The following is a 20,313-nucleotide window of genomic DNA, read 5'->3' on the forward strand; positions in this document are numbered from 1 at the left end:
TAATATAATATAATATAATATAATATAATATAATATAATATAATATAATATAATATAATATAATATAATATAATATAATATAATATAATATAATATAATATAATATAATATAATATAATATAATATAATATAATATAATATAATATAATATAATATAATATAATATAATATAATATAATATAATATAATATAATATAATATAATATAATATAATATAATATAATATAATATAATATAATATAATATAATATAATATAATATAATATAATATAATATAATATAATATAATATAATATAATATAATATAATATAATATAATATAATATAATATAATATAATATAATATAATATAATATAATATAATATAATATAATATAATATAATATAATATAATATAATATAATATAATATAATATAATATAATATAATATAATATAATATAATATAATATAATATAATATAATATAATATAATATAATATAATATAATATAATATAATATAATATAATATAATATAATATAATATAATATAATATAATATAATATAATATAATATAATATAATATAATATAATATAATATAATATAATATAATATAATATAATATAATATAATATAATATAATATAATATAATATAATATAATATAATATAATATAATATAATATAATATAATATAATATAATATAATATAATATAATATAATATAATATAATATAATATAATATAATATAATATAATATAATATAATATAATATAATATAATATAATATAATATAATATAATATAATATAATATAATATAATATAATATAATATAATATAATATAATATAATATAATATAATATAATATAATATAATATAATATAATATAATATAATATAATATAATATAATATAATATAATATAATATAATATAATATAATATAATATAATATAATATAATATAATATAATATAATATAATATAATATAATATAATATAATATAATATAATATAATATAATATAATATAATATAATATAATATAATATAATATAATATAATATAATATAATATAATATAATATAATATAATATAATATAATATAATATAATATAATATAATATAATATAATATAATATAATATAATATAATATAATATAATATAATATAATATAATATAATATAATATAATATAATATAATATAATATAATATAATATAATATAATATAATATAATATAATATAATATAATATAATATAATATAATATAATATAATATAATATAATATAATATAATATAATATAATATAATATAATATAATATAATATAATATAATATAATATAATATAATATAATATAATATAATATAATATAATATAATATAATATAATATAATATAATATAATATAATATAATATAATATAATATAATATAATATAATATAATATAATATAATATAATATAATATAATATAATATAATATAATATAATATAATATAATATAATATAATATAATATAATATAATATAATATAATATAATATAATATAATATAATATAATATAATATAATATAATATAATATAATATAATATAATATAATATAATATAATATAATATAATATAATATAATATAATATAATATAATATAATATAATATAATATAATATAATATAATATAATATAATATAATATAATATAATATAATATAATATAATATAATATAATATAATATAATATAATATAATATAATATAATATAATATAATATAATATAATATAATATAATATAATATAATATAATATAATATAATATAATATAATATAATATAATATAATATAATATAATATAATATAATATAATATAATATAATATAATATAATATAATATAATATAATATAATATAATATAATATAATATAATATAATATAATATAATATAATATAATATAATATAATATAATATAATATAATATAATATAATATAATATAATATAATATAATATAATATAATATAATATAATATAATATAATATAATATAATATAATATAATATAATATAATATAATATAATATAATATAATATAATATAATATAATATAATATAATATAATATAATATAATATAATATAATATAATATAATATAATATAATATAATATAATATAATATAATATAATATAATATAATATAATATAATATAATATAATATAATATAATATAATATAATATAATATAATATAATATAATATAATATAATATAATATNAAAAAAAAAAAGGTTTTAAATGCGATTCTACTACTTTTCCTTTCAAACCAGATTGAAAAGATTTTTAAGTTCCCCATGGAAAAATATTTTCACCCGCCAATTAACAAATGACTGAATAAAATTAATAATGTAAGTAAAATGTAAGAGAAAAAAAATAGTCTCCTAAGGAAGCAGTTCTTAGACCATAACTGAAAAGATAGAAAAGAAGCAATTAAAACTTAAAGTGTCGCCTTCAAAATTAGAATTTTTTACTAGAATAATTCTTATTCGAATAGAATTTTTTTTTGAAATTTATTTGTCTAAGAAAATGTAGAGATCTTAGAAAAAATTGATTTAAAAGGAATAATGTTTTTTTCTTCTTTAAGACATATCCAACTCACTGTAGGCTAGTAAATATTCATGGTAAAACTGAGACCAGTATTTAACTAGTATTGGGAAAGCTTGGTGATATTGATAATATTCAAATTCATTCCATTTATATCTAGAAATTTTAAAGAAACATTTTTGGTTTTACAGTATAAAAAGAGGTAAAATATTTATTTTATATAAAAAAAAAAATTAAAAAAAAAATTCAGTGTAATTTTATGATTAATATCGATAAATTTTTAACCAATTAAAAAAATAAAATTTTTCATAGTGCGCAAAAAATTATGGCGTATTTGACATTAGAATTAATATAACATTTAAATCTGAACTCACGAACAAAAACCACTTAAGTTACTAAACTGTGACATCATCAAAATGCTTTTTCCAAAGTTTCTTTTCTCCCTACTCACAACAGAGCCCTCTAGTAACATTAAAAGGAAACATTTTGTCCACAATTTTTACGATTATATTAATAAATCAAAAAATTCCAAATTGGATATTTTTCATTTGTATTATTTCAACACTAATTATTAATAAGTTTGTGCGAAATTTTGTCAATGCTTATAAAGCCGTGTTTCTACAAGCCTATCTGTGTGTATAACTTTAAATAAATATATATTTTCATGAAGACGAAACGTGATTAACCTACTTCCCGTTACTTAATATGCTTGTGCCTGAAAGTGCTTTTGCTAGTGCTTGAAAGCTTTTGGCCCTAAGTCCTGTAACCGTGTAGCTTACTGTGCTGATTACCATTATGAAATAATGATTTTTACAGAAACCTTCCTCGTGCTTTGAACTATCTGTATGCCAAGTTTCATAGCTTTCTGTCGGATGGTTTAGGAGTCTATAGAGGACAGACAAACAGACAGACACACATTCACTTTTATATATATAGATAAATTAAATACCAGTTCTTTATGAAGGAAAAAAAATTAGCATACAGCATAACTGTTGTCCTTTATAGTAGGGAGACTTTTTACTCTTTATTGCTAAATTACTTGTACCATTTTTCCGATAATTTTGCTTTTTTCTACATAGCTTATTTATTTTCAAGTAGAATCTACTAACGAAATTAATCAAGCATTATTTCGGAAACCTCTTATGGTGGTAGGGTACCAACAATGTCAACCGTCCTGTATCAAAAGATATCTCTAGATAGATTCGAGTTAAGATGTTTAAAATTCTACTGAAATGGAATTTAATAGTTTTAGTGGTAGCTTCGCTATATTACTTCCCCACCAGAATTTTATTTATGATATAACTCAATGAATACCACTAGTTGATTCATTGCTGTTTGAGAGTGAGATGAAGGGAGAGCTGTATTACGATCATCGGCTTTGAGTGCTGGTCGTGAGACCTGTCATGGTTGTGGGCATGGCTACACCTGAGTTGCAATTTGCAGTCGAGTGAGTACAGGTCCTCATTGTGTGTGATTGAGACTGAGTAGCAACAGCGTGTGGAGGACTATGTCGTAATTACAAATATAGCAAGTCAAGTGTTCACTGTGAACCATCCATCGAACTAGGAGTGTTAAAACTGATAGTCGTCCTAATAACGTTCGCGAATGACCCATATGGGGTTACGCTACCAACAATATCAGCCGTCATCAATCAAAAATTGCCTCCTGATATAATTCCGTTAACATGACTTATATACTAGTTAATTGGAGTTTAATAGTTGTAGTGGTAGCTACGCTACACTCTGACTCTCTGAATTGGCGTCAATGCGATTCAGTTTCCAACTTTTAAAAATAAAACAAATGCTTCTCAACTGATTGGAAACAAATCATATGAGGTTCTCTGAGTTTTTCGGAAGCATTTTTTGTAGAGTCAAAATTAATTTCTGAAATATTTTACAGTGTAGAAGGAAATTTTGGGAACTAAACTATATTTATCAATTCTGAGGCTTGAATGCCGTTTGAATGTCATTAACTAGGGAATCTGCAGTTTTCCTGAAGCAATCCGTGAAGGTGCAAAATCAAGGATTTTCTTTAATTGGAAAAAGGTAATGTGATCATAAATTGCTTCCGTATCTTTGAAGTCCAAAGTTTGTTTCTTTTATTGTATCGACCAATTTGTTGATTGTATCTATGTATTTCATTTATATTCTTCATTTATATTATTAATTAGCACTTCATTAATTAGCACTTTATTAATTAGTACTTTATCAATTATTAATTACGTACTTAATTTATATTATTAATCTGATAATAAAAGATAAGTAAATGATATTATGCTAATTTCCTTAATTGCAATGATATTTTGAATAATTTGTTTCTTTGTGTTTTAATTTTTAAATTAATTAAATGTTGATTCCATTAACTAATTTGGTTATTGCTTGATTGTAACACACGAACGTTGCTGTTGTTCTAGCAAACATATTATTTTCAGTTTAACGCGTACCTACTTGTGAGGATAACGATTAGTAAGTAGATTATATTTCTATTTTGCAGATTATCTGGGCAAATTAAGTAATAAAACATTTTTTTGTCACTTTAATGGATCACTCTACATTGAAAAATATTTCTGCTAAATTACGGTTAAAATTACTGACAGGCAGAGTGCAGCATCCATAAAATTCATTTTACCGTGAAATACGCTTTTACTGAAAATATTTTATGCCGTAAAATTTTCTTAGTAATATCAATTTCATCACAGTTATTCAGTGATTTGTAATTGATATTACTCTAGAAAATTATGGTATATCAGAGTGTTTGTTCCGTAAAACTTTACGGTAAAAATGGGTTTTACGGTAAAGTTTAACGAAAACGTCTGATGCGCCGCTTTTTTTACTGAAAATATTTTATTCCTTAATTTTTACAGGAATATTAATTTAATTACAGTGATTCATTGATTTCATAATAACTATTACTATCCAAATTACGGTGCATATAAGACTTTTTTTTTCAGAAAAATTTCCGGTAAAAGTGAAATTTTCGGTAACAAGTACTTTACTGTACAGAATGCTAGTACTTTTTGCTGCAATTTTATCTGGTATTTTTAAAGTGTAGTCAATCTGCAAATTATCTAGATAGACTGAAGAATAGTTGATTTTTATACTTGTATATATTCTAACAAATTATAAGAAATTATTAAAACAATAAAAAAAAATATTAGTGTGCTTCTAAATATTTTGGCTTATGTACCTATATTTTTCCAGTTTAGGTCGCCTGAAAAATAAACAAACAAAGGAAATAATTGTTATCTTATTGATAATAACATTTCTTATCTGTTGAGATAAGCATAAATACATGGTTTATATGTTTTCTTTTACTAAGACAAAAGAAATATATTTTATCTCTAGTCAGCCAAGTTATGTCATAATTTTTCACGATTGGATGGTTCATCGCGTTTTCAGATTAATATTATCTGTAGCATCCATAATCCCAAATTACGAAGAAGTACTGATGCATAGCGTAAGATAATATTATCTGCTGTGAAAATTATGTCACGGAAAATAAATTAGGAAGTTTTAATTTTTTTATTACTAAATTGTCAAGTCATGTTTTAAAACTCGGTTACGTTGCTCTCAATTATTCAATAAATTTTACAATCTATAACATTTTAACACATATTTGTTTTGAAATTGTTTTCTAATATTTGATTAGTTTTTGAATTTATACTGTCAGATAATTTTGAGTTAGTATTGGATATATTAGTATTGGAAATATTAGAAAATAAGATGTTCACAATTAAAATTATTTTTATAAAACAACTAAGTTGTATTGTTAGTCTTGAAAGGTTATCTAATTACATTTATCCATATAAAAATGAAAATGTATAGAATTTAATTCTTTTTAAAGTTTAATTAAGAAATAAAAATATTAGAAAATATATTATTTTTAAATATTAATGACATTTATAGACGTTTAAAAATTAAGTGCACTTATTTTATGTTTATTTTAGTTTTTATATCGTTTTTAAATCGAAACTGATTTAGAGCTGGTCATTCAGTTAACGACTTTGTATTTTTGACTCAAATTATTTTTAGTAGGATATGACAAAGGTTAAAAATTTTGCTCAACTTATTACTAAGTTGAGCAAAATTTTTATCAAGTTATTAAAATAAGTCATTTAAGCTCTTTTTCTATGGCTTAATTCCATTTTTAAAGGCATTTATAGGAAAATTGAAAAGAATGAAAATAATGGAAATAAGTTATCTAAACTCTTTTTCAATGGCTGAAGTTCATTTTTAAAACTTAATATTGTTTTAATTTAATTGGATTATATACTATAATATTTAAAAAAAATGAAATAAATTTTTATTATAAACTAGTTCAGAGATATTTTTAAATGGGGTATCTGCAATCACCCCATTTTTTCTTTTTAAAAATAAAAGGAAAACTTGATGAAAAACAATCTGAAAATGCTGCAATAATCTGCAGCGACCCCGTTGTCATGCTGGTGGGATTTTGCTACCGGAACCATAGGTACCATACTTTCCTGGTTAAGAGAAACCCTAATTTTCAGGCTTAATAAAATTCAGGTGAAAAAAAGTATGTTTATTCAAAATATATTTTTAAGTCTGATTGTGAGTTTAAAATATCGTATTTACAAACTAATTAGAATCTTTAAGGCCAGCTTCTTAAACCGTTAAAATCGCGTCTTACTATGTAAAAATCCTATCATTTGATCAAATGTAATAATGGTGTTGACTATCTAATATCAAATTTTTTCGATAAATGCGCATGGTGAGTGAAATTTTGGAGTACATTAATTATAAAATGCCTTAACTGATTTAAGTAAAATAAAGCATCGAATAATAAATTCCTAAGAATGATTTTATCTTTTATTTAAGAGCGTATATGCACTTCCAAATAAAAAAGGCATATAATGCGTTTCATTTTTTAAAAGCATTATCTGATAGCTCTCTTTTTATTTCTCAAAACATAAAAAGCACTTTTTTGCTAAAAAAAGAAAAAACTTTTCTATTGCAAAACATGAAGTCTTATTTCTCTTCAACATTATTTCTAACGCTGTCACTTAAATCTTCTAGCCTCATTAGCCAAGTAAAAGTTAGTAGCAGTTGCTTAATCTTTTTATACTTGCCTCTAATTCTTTCCACTTAAATCACTCGACGGGAATAATTCAATTCCCCTTTTCCGTTCTCTCCCATTTTCTAGAATATTCTTTTAAAACTTACAATCGGAACTATTTCATGCTATATAGAACATTATATGAACTTGTTCGATGCAATAAGAGTCTGTAATAATTTTTCTTTAATTATGCAGTAAATTACGTTTTCTTTCATTCCGGTAAGTATTATAAGTACTTTTTCTTGTAATATAAAAATGTAAACTACATTTAAATTTAAAAAAGATATTTTAGGCTTTTTTAAGTAAGTGGTGCATAATAACCTCCTAAGTATGCGTTGGAATTTCATTGTATATAAAAGAAATGCAAAATTTTTAGTTTTTTATAAATACTAATAATATGTATATTGAAAATATTTACCCCGACCTGCCCCAATTGAGGGCATACGGGTAAATGTTTATTAAAAACCAAGTAAAAGAACTTTAAAGAACATAAAATACAAAAAATGCATAAAATACACAAGATACAAAAGTCAAATGGCAACAGCCTGTAAACTTTGCGGGCGAACAATACTCTTGAACAAAATTAGTTATCTCAATTAGTCAGAATATTAAAGGCACAAAATTTAAAAACTAATCATAGGGCAAATTGCCTATTAAGGAAACAATTAAACGAGTTACAAATAGTAAAATCACCAAAAATAGTGTTGAAATAGTAAAAGTGGATTAAAATGGTGTGAATGACGAGGACAGTTCAAATCCAACCTAAGAACACCATGAGATTTAAAAAATTTTTAAAGTCACTAAAAGTCCAGTTTTAAGGATAGTCATCCCGGCTAAAAATCAAAATCGCCGAACCAGAGTCTCCAGTGATGAGGTAATTAAAGCGAGAGAATTGGAGTTGACTCAGGGGATATGGAAACGCTGATCCATACGGTAGTTGGACGGCCAGAGTTAGTAAAAATTTACAGTGGGTTTAATGTATCTTCCAAAGTTGTTTTGATAATGTCTTTGATGATTGATCTGCAGGTCAGGTTAGAGTAAATCTGGTGTTCTGTTTTGTTGTGAAAATTGTTGCCTCGTCGTGTTTGAAATTTAGGACATTGAAAAATTAGGTGATGGATGTCTTGTTGTGAGTTGCAATAAGTACATGTTGAAGATTTCCCGAAAAATCTTGCTTGGTGTGTGCCAAACACGCCGTGGCCGGTTAAGAACTGATTAATATAAAAGTTTGCCTTTATTCTTGTAGTTTTTGGATCCTTAAAAAATTTGTAAGTCTGCCGTCCTTTTGTACTGTTGGTCCAGTCCAATTTCCACTGAGCCATAATATGGTTATTGATTATAGATTTGATCTGAATGGGGGTCAGCCAGGTAGTATTTTCTATGGTGTCAAGTCTGATGGCTTCTTTGGCTAGTTGGTCCGCCTCCTCATTGCCGGCATGCCCCGCGTGTGCTTTAATCCAATTCAGTGAGATACTCTGTCTCCAAGCATGTTTTATGTCATGAACAATCGTATTTTTATGTGTGGGGTCAGCCAGTGCATGCAATGAGGAGAGTGAATCTGTATAAATTGTAGTTTGTTCTTCCTGTTTTGCTGCATAATTTATTGCTTCTCTGATCGCCATCAGCTCGGCCTCAAAAACTGAGCAATAATCGGATGCTCTGGAGGAGGTCTTGGCAATAGTGATGCCATTACACTTTATGATTACTCCGAAACCTGTCCTGAAGTGTTGAGGTTTGACCTCCATCCTGGAGCCATCCGTATATATTTCTAAACCATTATTATCTGGAGAGTTATATCCCCAAGGCACAGCGAGTTGAGTGGCAGGGTGAACTGGGGCTTTTGTAGTAAGGTTCGTTTTTTCCAAGATGGAATCAATAACTGTCCTTTGAATGACGGGAAGAATGTCATCTATTTTCCAGCCCCATTTAATGCGTTTGTTGAAGATTGTCTCAATAACCTTCAAATGAATAGGTTTAATGCCTAATATGTCCCATTATGCATAATATGTATAATGGGCAAAGTTTTCCATCACTACTTGACCCTCGTTACCTTAGTATTTGTTAAACGACTTGTAATTGAAATGCGTTCCAAGCACGGCAAAATCATTTTCACACAAAATCATCCGTGACTCGTATCTCACATGGAAAAGAATTCTGGTAAAATTACCGTACTTACCGTAGTAAAATTTCCATTTAAAAAAACCATAATTCCGCTTATGAAACCAAAATATACGGTAATTAAACCATTCCTTTGATGATTTCTCAGCTTTTATCATAAAGATATACTGGAAAATCTGGTTTTCGAATGAGAGGGTTCATTTTACGAGACATTTAGTGGAAATACAAAAACATAAATTAAATTTAATGCTTAAATGCATTTTGTTTTTATGCTATACTCTAAGAAAGTCCCACAGTGGACTGATCATTAAGACACGATTCCCAGCAGATCGCCGAAGTTAAGCATTTGGTTTGCGGTCAGTGTGCGGGTGGGTGACCACTTGGATTAGTCTGTGTAGGGAATGAGGGTGTGCGGTATTTCTCCTGGTTAAACTATTCTACCGTAAAGTGCTCAACTTCACGTGGCTGCCAAAGCAGGGGTGTCATCCCCTCTGCAGAGGATCAAAATTGTGTTGGCATGTCTTCGGATCATCCTCAGGGATATTTTCCAGACCATCGTCAATAGCCTACTGTGCAGCTCTAATGTGACATAAATGAACTATAATTACAACAACAATAACAACAGCTCTAAGATAACATGATGGAGCTATTAAATTTTGTATAATTTATTTCTAAAACGCCTGTAATAAAATGCTCAGAATTGAAAATTATTGAAAGTCATTACCAAAGCGTTTTGATAAAAATTATCGTACTTTTTGGTATTCTCATAGAGCCAGAAACACGTTAAATTATGCCATATTCTGGAAGATTTGATCATACTTTTTTTTCGGTGCTGGAAAAGACTCTCATTGTTCGTATCCCAGAAAAAGAAAATAATTGCTCCGATTTCCATATGGCATTGGACATTTTACGCCTTGCTTTGAGTTGCAGACGACTGTTTTGGCAAGCGCATCTGTTGATTTCCTGTTAGCTTAAGTGAACATTATGCACAGACATTGATAGGCCTTATAGGCTTCCTTGCTATTTTACAAAATTTTGGACTTAAACTTATATCTAATTTTCTGATCCTTTAATCAATAAATGCTTTGGGAATTTTTCTCAAATAAGGACTCGTGATAGAAATCATTATTCTTAACGTATATTCCAAATGCATAACAAATACTTTGTATGATTATTTTCCAAGACCATTGAAGGTTGAGGATGTCATGGCATACAACGTTTATAATTATCAATTAGTTTTTAGCTTTCATTAATTAATAATTTGAATCACATAATCTCAACCTTATTAACCTTATTTTAGTTTTTAATAAATACCTAAATAATGAATTTATCACGTATTCCTTAAATAAATTTTCATATAATACGTCGTTTGAATGATTTTACGCTAAGCGTAAAATATTTCTTCAAGTAACGTCCCTTTTAAAAACAATTGACATTGATGAAAAAAATCTAATCCTTTTATCAACTATTCAAGGAAAAATTGCAAAATAAATCTGTACTACCACCTGGAGGGTTTCATAAAAATATATTGTCTTTAAATTTACATGAAAGAAGTTTTAATTAAAAAAATGAATTCAGTCTTATATGTTCTCTAAAAGTGTTTCTTTATATTTTAAAAACTAAAAAATCTAAAACTTCCATTTTATTAAAAGTTTATCAATAATTTTATAGATTATATCTAATTGGAGAAGTAAGTTTCTTAAATATCACTTAATGACATTTTTTTTATGCTAATCATTACTTATAGTAATTTTAAATTATTTTTACCATTAAATATCATTTCTGTAAATGCCCTCAAAATTAGTTATTATGCTTGAAGTTATACTAAAAATTGGAATTAAGCTAATTTACACGGTTAGAAACTTCTTGAAAAAAATGGTATAAAAAAATTAATTTGCTTTTTTATTATATTCTACAAAAACAGTAAATTAATCGTAAAAAATATAGTTTCTAAGTATTAACTGTGAAAAAAATATTTTATTGACTTTTTCACATATTACGGTTAAGGAAATGAAATTTTATCCTCACAAGTTGGACAAACTATGAGAAGCCACTTAGTTCCATGCAGCTAAGTCCCGTGCAGCATTCTGTAGCCGAGAGGGCTAATCTATCAATTTCATGAATGGTCATGAAATTGATAGATTAGCCTTCTGAAAATGCCTATTAATCGTCCACAAAAGAATTTAATGAGAATGTTATGGTTTGAATTAAATTATGAATTATAAAAAATGTTTTTTTTCAAATTTCAAGATTATAAACAATGAATTATAAAACTTGTACTTATACTGAAATATTACAACTGAACTTTTGCCTAAAACTTAATTTCAATCACCATTTTTGCAAATAATTAAAAATTTTTGCGAGCTTTATTTAATCCAATATTCGACACAAATAAGTTTGACTAAATGTATATCATCATATCAGTTCTTTTAAACTCATTTAAAACTTCTTTTACATTTAAAATATTTAATTAATCAAGTTTACACTACAACGTTTCTTTCGTTTCTACAAAAAATGGAGTTTTAATTGTCTTGGATTCCCCGATTGGTGAGCCTGGACAATTAGAGTTCACCCTTAGATGGCTGCACAATACAGAAAGCTACTTAGCACAAAAATCAGGTATTTCCATCTCTCACGATAGATGTCACTACCAGACAACCAAATTAAGTCCCAATTATCCGATGATTCATTTAATAGAGCACAACTAAACTCTATTACCTAGATTTTTTTTCAAAAAGTTCTTAATATGCATGTTATGATTTGAATTAAATTTCTGAAAATTGTAAGATGTCTTCTTAAATTTGAAATATTAAACAATGGAATATAAAGCTTAATATTTTTCTTATAGCAATCGCATTTTTGCATCTAATGTTATTTTTTTTCTGATTTATTCAATCCAATATTCAATGCAAATTAACTGTGATTAAATATCTACAGTCATATTAGTTCCTTTAAAATTTTGACTGCTTTTCTTATACTTAAAAAAATTTTTAAGCGACGTGCAAATATCATCTATGCATATATTATTTTATAACAAAATGAAGAATTTGTTTGTGTGTGCTTGTATACCAAATTGTGGTAATACTGTAAGCTCTAATAATGCGACATAAGAAGTTAAATGGGTACAATTTTAAACAAATTACAAATCGCGATTTTTGATTTTTTAATAATATTTTTAATACAGAGACATTTAAAAATGAGATTTTCTCATTGGCTTAGTGGAATAGATTGTTTTAAAACAAAATTATAAACGATTTAGTTTGTCAAATGTTTTAAAGATAACATCCGTTAGTAATATTTGTTAGTTTATAGCTAAAACCATATAAGTCCCGCAGTGGACTGATAGTAAGGATACGATTCCCAGTAGAACATAGAAGTCAAGTATCACTGGCTGCGATCAGTAAGCTGGTGAGTGACCACTTTGATCAGCTTGCATAGGGATCAAGGATGTGCGGTATTGGTCCTCGTTAAACTGTTCTATCGTACAGTGCTCGACTTCGCGCGCAGGTGGTCGGTAGGGAAGCAAAGGATCAAAATTACGGCATGTCTTCTGATCATCCTCAGAGATATTTCCCTGACACCGTCGCCAATATCTCATTGTGCAGTTTTAGTGAGACTTAAATAAAGTAAGAAAGTACCTAATCAAAAAAGTTTTTACTGAGCGTTCTAAAATATTTAACTGTTTTTTATTCGCTATGCCAAATTATCTGAATGATCAACATGATTGTGGTAGCATAGGCAGACTACGTCACTCAATTAGAATTCCTTAGGTTGTTTGAGATCACGTGTTTACTTTGTTTATGATTATGCTTCTAAAACGTGTTACTATAAAACTAAATAATTTAAAAAATTCTATAACTTAATAATAAGTCAACGGTAATTGATATAAAAAATAAGTTTGTTACTGATAAGGAGAATTAATGGAGAAAAGAATCTAATTCCTTGAGGATAATCGTAAAAAAACATCAATATTATTATTGACGCCGATGATAATTAATTTTTGTTTTAGTTATTACTAGAAATAAGGTAATAAGCTGAGTTCTAAAAGGCAAAGTTAATGGAAAAATGTTACCAATAAACAAATCGGCAAGCTGCTATTGACGTCAATGATGCATAATTAATTTTAGTAATAAGCAGCAATGAAGATAAAAATAATCTATAAGCTGAAAAGCAAAGTTAATGGATGAAATGTACTTATTCGTTATGGTTAGCGGTAAAAAGTCGCACCAATGATGCTTAATTTGGTAATAGACACTTCTGAGGTCATGGTAATTGACGCAGTTTTAATAGTTACCATATATACTTTTATAGGTACAAAATATTTTAAGAGTAAATTTGATACCGATTACAGCTGTGCCAATACTGTATACTTTTCTTATGATAGATTTCTTACGGCTCTTATAATAGGAGAAAGTAGCTTCATTGTGGTATGTAAATTTTAAATATCATGAGTTGCCTTAGTAACTGCTATATGCCAGATGATACTGACTACAGTTTAAATACAGGATTAACTTCTAAATAAGTGTTTTGTATAAGAGAAAAAATATCATTTCAAGAAATTGGTTGGACATTATATACAGCTTAGTATATCAGATTAAGAAAACTAAAGGCAAAAATTAAAAAAAAAGAAAAATGCAAGGATTAAAAAAAATCACAGGTTACTCATTTGCAAAATGGTTGTTGTCAATTTTTTTTTTAGAAAAGCAACTTTATTGAGTTTTCATCTTGAACATCTTTAACGGTTAATCCTGAACTGCTCGGTACACAATTTCACAGACTTATTTGAATGCAGCTCAGACACATACTGTGTAAATTCTTTTGATGACTGAATAGACATTGGACAGCCAATCGAGATCGATATTAACATTTTCGGATTGGTACAATGGTGTTTGAAGGATATTGTAATCTGCATCATACACCCGTTTTGGATTTACTAGTTCATACATGAAATATGATTTCAAAGCTAGGCTTTTTTTCAATTTATAGTGAATGAATCATTTATATTGCGTGGAAGACAGTCTACGGTCTTGTGCAAGTCATTGGGTACCTTGGCAATGGATTCTTTTATCGCTACTTGGGTTCTCGTATTTGCATGTTCTCGTATAACCCAGTTCTCGTATTTGCATAAAAGGGGTTTGGAGAGCCACCATTTTTTCTTAGGTAAGATTCAATTCTCTCAACCACTTTGATACTTTTGTGAGGGACGGGCTTCATGCTTGCGTTTGCGAACAATGGTACCCTTTGTTTTTTCGTTTGTGTGTAACGCTTAAGGTATTCCCGTCTACGTCCTTCGGCTTTTTCAGTCTCGGTAAGTTTAGGCCTTGGTATCGTTTTTTTCCTGCTTCAATCTTAACTTTTGGGACCGTGTCTAGTTTAGACCCTCTTTATTTATGATATTCACCTGAATTAGTATTGAAAACGATCCAGTTTGAACTGTAGGTTAGAATTTCTGATTCTTAATTAAAACAATGAATACGAAAATATCGTTCAAATGATGAAACTTTCTTCTATTCGCAACTCCTATATCTCAAAAATAATCTCATCAAATTAATGCATAACAGACATAAAAGGGAAAAAAAAGAATTCCGAAAAAAATTATCAAACAGCAGCGGTCACCATAGCAACGCATGCAATGACGACGCATGCGCACTGTTTGCTATTACTCTTGATTATTGTAGTTGAAAAGTGTGAGGACGTTGTCAAATCCAAAATAAGGCCCATTTTGCCAATGGTTAAAAATAAACTTAGGAATTATTTTAGCTTTATTTGTCTTAGATTTACTACACAATTTTGAATTATTTTTTAGTACTGATTTATTGATGCTTCATTTTTCACCCCATACGAAGAAGAAGTATTCAGTTTGTACAAGATAAATTATATTTACCTTATCTATAATTTAACTTATTTTATTACTTGTCTATAACTTATCATATGAATTTATATTTCGTACAATTACTGATTTTTAATACTTATAATATATTCATGAATCGATCCTTTTTACAATAGAAACTCTCAGTCAAAAAATGATTATCACTTGCTATTTTGAATGTTTCAGTTAAAAGTTATATAAAAAATTTAATAGTAATGATCATTGATTTTTTTTACTTTTCATTTTTTTTGAAGAGATATGTAACTTTCTAAAACTTATTCTCTAAAAATATATTATGACACATTCATTATTTTAGAGGTAGATGAACTAATTTTTACGACATTATCTGTCAGAAAATACATTTATCATTTTTAAAGAAAATTTATGGTTGATATAACGTTTCATTTTCGGTAAAAACTTTGAACTAACAAACCGAAGGGAACATAGGAAAAAAATATATATGTATTTTTTTTACCATGAAACTTTTCCTAACCTGACACATATCTCCATTAGTAAAAGAAAAAAAATCACTTCTATTTGTTAAGTTATCTTGAGCAGGCATTGGTTTTTATAGTTCTTATAGCTAGACGAAAAGGCAGTATATTTGTTTTTTATTCAACTTAGGTTTCCAAATTGAATTATTGCTTTAACTATATCTTTTTAAAAAAGTAAGAAAATAAAATAGTTAGTTCCAAACCATGATGAAGATATTTATTTTATTTATATTGATTTTATGTATATTAAGAATATTTAAATATTCGTTTTGTATAGAATATATGTATACTTTGTATAGAATATTTGTATATGATACTATACTGTGCGAAAAACATAATAGAGTGAGTCGAAAAGTTTTATTTTAAAAATGGTATAGTGCTAAAAAATATTTTTTGTGAATAAAAAAAGAAAATGTGAATAAAAATTTTAACGTATGGAACTGAGAAATTATGAAAGCTGGAGAAATCGAATATTTTTCTTTAAATTATTAATAGCACTTAAAATCGTACAGTGTGCAAAATTAAGAAGTGAACGGAAATACTTTTTGACTTAATAATAAGATCTTCACGAGCACACAATCTTAATGGTTTAAAGATTTAACCTCATATATCCTAAAAAATTATTTTAAACTATATTTGAAGTATCAAAACATGACACAAAAACGTACTATCCCTTTCTTTTAACAAGTTTGGAATTCTGACCCATAAAATAGGGTGGGATTATCACATTTTGGAAAATAAGATGCCAATACTTTTGGTTAAGAGAGCGGTTTATCTTGATTTTGATCAAAATATTTCAAATATAAAAGTATCGGTAGATAAGTGCATGAGAAATAAAAATTAAAATGTAAATTTTTTTCATATCATGAAATATGCAAAAGATGATGAAATATGCAAACTTTCGACTGCTGTACTTCCTAAACTAATGGGATCATATATTTTAGTTTGTTGCTATTTCCCAAATCTTTTGAAATTCGAATGTATCCAAATACGTTGAAGAAAAATAAGACACGTATATTCAAGGAAAGTAAGTTACTGTGTCTGATTTCGTAATTTCAAATATCATCTTCGTTAAATAATTAGCAAATTAATACTAGATTGCCAAAGAAGGTCATTTTGACTGCTTTTTAATTTCAATTAGAAAAACAATGATGTATATAATGACACAATTTATTAGAATTTTGTGACTTTTTGTACAACATATAATTTTTCTACTGCTAATATTTACTAATAACTTGTTATATAACTGTAAATAATTTAAAAATATTAAAAACTAATTTTAAGCAAATTTCTTTACACATTATTTATTCTTTCACAATCCAGTCATTTTGACTGCTTTTGGGCAATATAGGTACATACTAAGTTTCAGACTTTCTAGTGTTGAAGATTAGGTCCTTGAACAATTAAAGGTCGAGTTTTAGTACTTGAAAATTTGATCATTCCATCAGAAGTGATTTAGGTTGTTCACCTATTTATTTTGATCATTGTACAATAGGCATTGTATTAAGTTATGAAATAAAATATGAACTAAGTTTAATTATCATTAACTTCAATGCACATTTATATATATATGCACATGGTTTGTTCACATTTATTTTGATAATGGTCGAAATATTTTTGAGTTATCTGGCATACAAATTCTTAGACCGATTTAACTTCCCGAATTTGTAATGACAAAATTAACAAAATTGAAAAGTATTGGTAGATTAGTGCATGAGAAATAAAAATTAAAAAATAAAACTTCTTCTAGATGATGAAAATGCGAAAAAAATGATAAAATACACAAACTTTCAACTGTTGTTCTGCCTAAACTAATGGAACTATCTGTAGCTATTTCCCAAATGTTTTGAAATTCTCATAAATCCAATTACGTTGACTAAAGATCAAAATTTTAAGCATGCACATTATGAAGAAAATTATCAAAATATACATATTGCTTTTCAAGAGAGGTTCAATTAGCTCATTGAAACAAACAAGTGCCTAAATTTCCCCAAAGATTTCAAGGCAGTAAAAGAAAAATAAATACTTGTATTATAAAGCTCCTATTATTAAATTATCTATTTACAGAATAGTCCAATTTTCGTATTCGAAAAATTAAAAAAAATACAAGGATCTAAGCAGAAGCAAAACGTGTTTCAAATAACTGTTTCCCTATTGGATATCCCGTTTCTAGTTTCATACATTTCCAGTAATTTTGAAAACTTTTGATTTGTAAACATCTTAGATAAATAAAATTTACAATTGCAATATTATTCTCAAAGGCATCCTCTAAAGGAGAAAATAGGCAATTAATTAAAGGTTTTTCTTTCTCGGTTTTATCGGTAGCATCAAAGTTTAATAGGAGCAACGAAGTGTTTTCCAGTTTTTCTTGCAGAGGAGGTGGTTTTTTTGTTTAAAAAATACTCTGACACTCTAGTTTTTTTAATTCGTTTTCTGTGATTTTCAATAATTTTTTTTTATTTTCTATCACAGCACTTTTTCTATTTGGTCAAAAAAAGTTTCGTTCAGTTACTGGAATCGTAATCGTAATCACAGAATAAAACAGGTATTTTAATTGAATTGATGAAACATACAGGAATGTATCAGTTCAAGATGAATGTAAGTTTTTTTGATGTTTTAGAAGTATAGCCTAAACAGATATTGCCAAACGGCGGTTTTTTTAAAGAATTGTTTACGGCCTTGAAAGAATTGTTAATGAATGAAAGAATCGTAACATTTTTCTTTGGATGTTTCATTCGACCACTAATCTGACCACTTTCCACTAATCTGAAGTTTTTCGTCACTATTGAGATTTTACAAATCGTGAAATGACAGGCTCCAATGTATATATACGGTTCTTACGTAATCTCCTGGTAGTATTCTTAGAAACTGATTGATATATTTTGGTAATTTCAATAATATTTAAAATATCTGTATTTTGTTTTTCTTATAAAAACGCTGTGGAATTGAAAATTTCAAAACATTTATCACAGTGCTTTTTGATCGCTTAAAAGCATTCTTGTGCAAAGAAATGAGCTCCCAATATACAAATCTGCTTCTTCAAGCTGATTTGAGATAGCTTTCAAGAGGCTAACTCTGCTATGAAACACTATTTAGCTCTTCTATTAACAAAGCAGTTTTTTATGACTAATCGGGATTGGGAAGCAAAACTTGCTTACTTTCTCGGTATTTTCTATTTTAAACAAGATTAAAAATTCCTTGCAATAACAATCCATGTACACATTCCTTTAAAAGGAAAATAGAAGTCATCTAAAGAAATATGCAATTATAACAAGCACATCTGACTTAAAATAATTTTCCAAATTTAAGAAGCATTTTTAACTTAGATGATGTCAGTTAGAATGCATTTAATCTATGGAGGGTTCATAAATTTACGTTAGATATCGTATTCTCATGTACGTTAAAATTTGAAGAAACTTCACATGTGTTTGCTAGCGTTTTCTTTAGATAGTACGTATTTGTACTTTTTGTTGGCGTGGTTTTTAGAGCTATAAGCACGCTAATCATAGCTGTTGAATGTTGCTTTCTGTTTACGCCTTCCTTCGAATTAACAACATGGACAATGTACAGATAGGTAAAAAAGAACGCCAACACAAAAAGAAGATGGAAGTTTCGTGATTTTAATATGTTGAAATAATTTGTTTGATTTTACAGCATCAACAGCATCATGATAAACAGCATCATAGTGTAAGTACAGAGCGCAATGAAGTCCTAGGACTCAATCTTAATGGTCTAAGGTGGAGACCTCAAATACGCTAATTAATTAGTGCAGACGATGTTTTAAATTACGAAATCAGACATAAGAGGAATTAAAATATTTTTTTCTTACTGATTTGAATTTTTAACCCCTTAAAAATAGGTGGTGGCCACAATCTGGAAAATATGGTCATTGAAGTTTGTTCCAAAGTTTGCACCCCTTAATGTTGATTTTACCTTTTGGATATTTCACCATATCTCGAGAGCGTTCTCAGCGAATTGAAAAATTTTTAACACACGATTATAAAATTCTCTTATCCGGAGATAATTCCGTGCAAAAATAACCTTCAGTGAATATTTATTATTTTTATTTAATAAATTAAATAATAGTCGATAAAAGTTTGGCTTGTGAGATATGCAATTTTTTAAATCATTTGAAAAAAATGTAATGTACCATGGCAAGATACAAAATTTGAGTGAAATTCGTG

Source organism: Parasteatoda tepidariorum, chromosome 6, assembly GCF_043381705.1.
Source record: "Parasteatoda tepidariorum isolate YZ-2023 chromosome 6, CAS_Ptep_4.0, whole genome shotgun sequence".
Classification (NCBI taxonomy): domain Eukaryota; kingdom Metazoa; phylum Arthropoda; class Arachnida; order Araneae; family Theridiidae; genus Parasteatoda; species Parasteatoda tepidariorum.